Below are 6,301 nucleotides of genomic sequence, written 5' to 3'. Positions count from 1 at the left end.
TCATTCAATCGCCAATTGAACAATTATGTTATAAATTAAGTCCTTTTCCTAATTAATAACCAATATTCTTTGACTCTATCATTATTATACATCTTTGTTCGTATCAAAAATATCGTGACTTGGCAAGCGCAGGTGTACATAAGGTTATGCATAACTCGCCTTATAAACTTGTAAATAGGGTTATGCATAACTCACCATATAATTTGTACATATGGTTGTGCATGACTCATCTTATAAACTTGTACATATTCCCTCGACCATAAACGATTTAGTGAATATCCCTTCGATTATTTTAAAATCGGCAACGATTTAGTGAATATCCCCTCGACTTCCTTTTAATATTACTTATCTGCGATTGCCAAGTCACGATATTTTTGATACGAACAAAGATGTATAATAATGATAGAGTCAAAGAATATTGGTTATTAATTAGGAAAAGGACTTAATTTATAACATAATTGTTCAATTGGCGATTGAATGAGAACAAAAGGCAGACTTGGCTCTACATGGGATCTCAGAACGTTTTACGGCGGAGAGGGCACGAGGCGAGGCTTGGCCCATTTTTGTACATGTTAATGTTTTTCATAGGATAAATTATTTCCATTTGCTTCTTCTAGAAATTCCGATAAAAAATTTATCCCTTCAAATGCTTTTCAAGCCAAATATTATAGTTGTTATAACTAAAGGACGTCTTGCAGGAAAGAAGGCTGTTGTAATTAAGAAACGAGAAATATGTTACTTTTATCAAAAAGATAAATATAGCACATGTTTTAGCAACAAGATACAAGACAGACATTGGAATAACCGAACTTGATACTAATCCACATGGAAAATTTCATCGCTTTGCAAAGGACTCAATAGGCCTTATTATAAATTGCGAGGTCTTCTGGGAAAAATTTCTTTTATATAAGATTTGAGCGTCATCAAACGGTAGGAAAATTAAAAATAGTCACGTGATTCCAAAATTCCTGTTGTTTGGTTTATCGGCTACCGCGTACACTCTTTTAGTTTAGATTTGTTTATAATCCTCGCTTAAGTTTGATGCTAACTTGGTAAGTCATGTTTTAGTACTAGTTTATACCAGGGAGACTGTTTACCAGGGATGGCCAAATTACTAATTGGCAATTACAAATTACAAAATACAATAACAAATTACAATTGTAATTTGTAATTCAATTACATTTTTTCTGAACTTAATTGTAATTGGTAATTGTAATTGAACAAATATTGTAATTTGTAATTGGCATTTTGTAATTGACGTTTTTAATACGTTGAAAAAGTAATTCAATTACATTTGTCAATTACAATTACAAATATGCAAACAAATGCTGAGGTAGTATGAATCAGATTCTCTGACTGAAATGTATCATCTTAAGTGGGTATGAATTTTGTACAGCATAAGGCTAGGTCGAATAGCTTCTTTGCAGTGTAAGCTACATTTGAACGCAATGAAGAGTAAATTTTTTTTCTCACGGTAGCTCTTGGCGTTCGAGGAGAGGGTAAGTTACCATGTTGAAAAAAACCTTGGTTTTCAATTGCCATCATGATTTCTATTTCTGTGATGTGACTGATTTCGTAATTTAATTACGGATCTCTTGTTTATGGTACGGATTTCGTGATTTTTTTATTTTTATCAATGATTTCGGATGAGTTTGTAGTTAACTTCTAGTGGTAGTTATCAAAAATGTGATTTCGCGAGAAGCGTACGGCATATCGTTGAATGACCGACCCCTCGAACCTGGTACTTTCCACTCTGGGACTCTGGGTGACTTTCTATTGCTTTGGCATTGCTCATTGAGTCAGAGTCACTGTTCACTGTTGAACTAATATTTTCTCCAAAGACTATATTTTATTTTTGAACTGCAATCGATACCAAGACCAATTCAGAATTTTTGCACTCATTCGATCTGACTCCACTGATAATTTTCCCCTTGATAAGCAATCTAATCTTTGTAAGGTATAACACCCCACTACAATCGTCCGCACCGGTGGAACTGCTTTTCAATTACGCAAAAATGGCCCTTAAAACACAACGAAGACATTGTTGAAAGTCAACAGATTCTATTAGTTTTTATTTTTCATAATTAGCGAGTTAACTCACAAATTAAATGCAACTTATTAATTTGTAATTTCAATTTCAAATATAATTCAATTAATAATTTAATTTGTAATTGAGTTTATCACAAATATGTAATAGTAATTTATAATTTGTAATTGAGTTTATCACAAATATGTAATTGTAATTTATAATTTGTAACTGAATGATTCAGAATTTGTAATTGTAATTTATAATTTGTAACTGAATGATTCAGAATTTGTAATTGTCATTAGTAATTTGTAATTTAAGGTTCTTGTAATTTGGCCAACCCTGCTGTTTACACATATAAAAACCATATTATTCTCATTTTTCGGTTGGAAATTTCATAAATATATACTAAGCCTTGGTTAGCTTGTACTGTTATCTGAGACTGTAAGAGGGAAAGTTAGGTTTAGGACTTAACTATCTTATATTTTATTAATCTTTTAAAAATTTATATCAAGTATAAAATGGTTGGAGTTCGGTGTTGTGTGCCCGGCTGTAAGTCAACATCAGTTCGAAATCCAAGCGTTAGCTTTAGTCCGTTTCCCAAGGATGAAATACTTAAGAAAAAGTGGACCGAGATAATAGAAAAAAATACTTTGGAACATGTTAAAACTATTGAAAAAGGACCGTCGTTATTTTCAAGTAGAAAACCTATTTGTTTAAAGCATCAAAGAGTTTGTGGGCATCGTTTTAATAATAAATGTGGCCGCAGGCAGTATTTTGATAAATTCCCAAAGCATTTCATGAATTCTGAATTATCGGCAGATATGCCTGACTTATCTAATGAATTTGGAGTAGTAGAAGTAACTATTTCCAATGACTTGATTACGAATGATAATCAGCCAGAGCCTGTCGAAGAAAACCATTTAAACAGCAAGAGTGGTAAGTGACGCTTACCCTTTTAAAATCTTAACTACTTGATTAGTTTAATTTTTGTGTATTTTCAAGATCATAACTACTCACTTGACCTAGAAATGTCACTAGCCCAAACTATAAAAAGACTCCAAGAAAAGGAACTTCTTATTGAAAATCTACGCAACGAAAATGAAAAACTAAAATCATTGAACAAAGTGCTGCTTGAGGAAAATGTGAAATTTAAAAGTATTTTACAAAACTGCAAAGACTTAGAGAAAGCAAATACAGAGCTGATAAAAGAAATTAAAGAAGTCAGAGTTAATAGTTCAGCTTATAAAAACAACATTAATCTTTTAGAACAGAAGTTAAAAGAGAAAGAAAGATTTTCCTTAAAGAAAGTATCTGATTCTCCCGCAATGTTACAGATCTACACTGGATGCAGTGGTACAGAGGTCTTTGAAGATTTGTATGCCCTAGTTGAACCTGATTTAAAAGACTTAAAATTGTATAACGGAGCCAAGGGCTATAAAAGAAAATTTGAAAGGGGGCAAGGTAAAACTATCGGACGCCCGATGCAAATACACTTCAAAGATCAACTTTTCCTAGTGCTATGTTGGCTAAGAGTTGGACTTCTCGAAGAGGATTAAGCTTATCGTTTTCACATTGCACAAAGTACTGTGTCAAATATTTGTACAACTTGGATAGACTTGTTAGAGAAACGCTTAACTCAGTTTCATATATGGCCATCGCGACAAGCTATTGATAGATTCATGCCAGACGAGTTTAAATCCAAATTTCCTACCGTTCGCATTGTTTTGGATGCAACTGAACTGTTCATCCAAAAACCCAATGATTTCATAACACAAAGCGATTGTTGGTCTTCGTACAAAACCCACAATACGGCTAAAGGTCTCATTGGTGTAACTCCGAATGGTTTCGTAAGCTTTGTGTCTGACTTAGTGCCAGGTCGAATGTCAGATGTTGAACTAACCCAAGATTCGGGAGTCGTGAAACTTTTAGAAGCTGCAGATTCAGTTATGGCCGATCGGAGTTTCCTGATAGCAGATTTGCTCAAAGCCAAAGGTGTAAAATTAAACATGCCTCCCTTTCTACGGGTGCAATCGGAAGTGAAGTACGAGCATTCATAACTACATTTATTGCCAATTCGGTTGTAATATTAGTTTCTGGGTCAGCTAATGTTTTTGGATATGGTGTAAAATTGTTTTCCTCTTGAATAAGGTAAAACAATTCGCGGCGTTTACCAGCTTTCAATCGTTCAGTGAGTGACTTAATTCTAGCAGACATATTCTTGACATCTTCGCCAGTTCCTATGTCATCCAAAGCACTGTAGTTTTTCTGGTTCTGTTGCCTTTCTTGCAGAACTTTGCTAGCTTTGCCAGGTGTATGCTTCACAAAATCCAATTCAGTAAAAGATCTTCTTGAGAGTTTCCTATTTTGAGAAGGGACACTCCAAGCTCTAGTCTTTTCAGTGCAAGCCAAGTCGTCAGGAATAAAGGTTTTATCTGATCTAATACAGTCCAAAATGAACCATAATACGGAACCTACATGTTTACACACACCACCACAACCTGCTTTACAAGTACACCAGGCTACGTTAACTTGTCCAATAACATTCAGCTTTATTGCCACATCATACTTGGATGATATCGTAAATGAAGCTTCAACTTTAGCTTTTATAAATATGTTAAAGCCATCTGAAACTTTTTCTCCTGGTTTATAAATACTTCATTCACTTTATGTACTTTAAACATCCGTTAGCCGAGTGTTAAGTGTGTTTTAGCTAGAGAATCACAATGATACTTGTTAATGACAGTTTCATCAAACGTTTTTGGTACAAATTTTAACTGTTTTGTCCAGTTCCCTTTTGGTACACTAAATTTCTTATTTACAGCTTTAGCTTTGCTCTTTACTTTTTTAGATCCAGACCTAAGAATAAGAATTCTATTAAAATGTGAACAATGACCATAAGAAAAGAAGGTATCAAATTCAATTGTAAACTTACTCCATTTCCAGTATTGAACTTTTTATAGTCTTTAACCTAGGCCTAGGCTTAAGTGAAGATGGCCCCTACGAACTAGGAAGTTGGCTTTCATGTACAACCGATTTATGACGTATTTCCTGGCACGGCCAACTTTTCGAGCATCTAAGTTGGCCGTGTTCCTGGAAACTTTCAACAAGTTCGACAAGACCAAATCTTTTTATAAAAGGGCCTATTGTTTCAGTCCGATTATAAACTGAAAAATTAGCTCTCTCAAAAAACAATTAACCGGAAGATAAGTTCCCAAATTAAAAGCGCTAAGGAAAATTATCTCAAACGCAGGAGCCTTCTTCTCGGTACTAGAAGCTTTTCTTCATTCGGCATTCTATTCTTCCATATTTAAGGAGTTTTCTCATCCACAAATTGACGAATCTAATTACCTAGTTTAATCATATGGTATAAATCACTAAAGCTGATTTGCACTTTGCTAATAGGAATCAAGCAAGGCTCAAACGTAATTTGGCTTAACCTTTTACTCTAATAACCTCTATTTAGCGTCAATTATATTATAATTAAAACAAACCTAAAATGACTAAGCATGGGTGGATGGGTACTTTGGCAATGATCTCTTCATGTGGGGTTCCAAGCTGTGAAAGTAAAAATAGATAGGCGTTTTGAAACAGCGACCCTTTCAGAATGACATATTTTTCTTACTTCGAATTTGGGGAAAAGCTCATCAGAAGGCTCCTTAAATGGTTCATGATTAGTAGAGTGACTATTCCTACCACCCGCTGTTCATCTTAAGGAATATAATCTTTTAATGTATCGAAGGTTTCTTGACAAAATGTTTTTTCTCTTGAAAAAAATTGTCAAATTAACTGACTTCTCGCTGAAAAGAAGTCAGTGAAGGCGCCAAATACGTCTGTTTGCAAAAGTTCCCGCAAATGTTCTTTTACGCCACAATTTCGAATAGAAATGGTCATTTCTGGAGTAAATGTTGTATATTCGTTCCGTTCTTTATATGTAGTCTTTGTTGCGCACATGTCTTCCTCATTTTTTGTTGAACCAATTGTACATTAGGATTTGTTTCCGTTGACATATCTTTTAGTTCAGCTCTTAATTTCTCGCTGTCTTTTACGTCGGCATTTCTTATTTCTGGATTGTATCTGTACTTGTCCAAGTGTTCTTCGCTTAAACGTTTTTTAGCCTTCGAAAGCTCCCTAACTTTAGGCATGATGTTTTCAGTTTCGCGAGAGAGGTTTTCCAATCTTTCAATCAGTCTTGATCCCAGAAAGCAATCTCAAATATTAATTACTTCTCCATTCACTTCAGGCATTGAAGCATTTCTACCACTAACGAACAAG

This window comes from Phalangium opilio, unplaced genomic scaffold (assembly GCF_054372755.1).
Source record: "Phalangium opilio isolate 3A_F unplaced genomic scaffold, DU_Popi_V2 ptg000061l_1, whole genome shotgun sequence".
NCBI lineage: Eukaryota > Metazoa > Arthropoda > Arachnida > Opiliones > Phalangiidae > Phalangium > Phalangium opilio.
Note: the sequence above shows the minus strand (reverse complement) of the source record.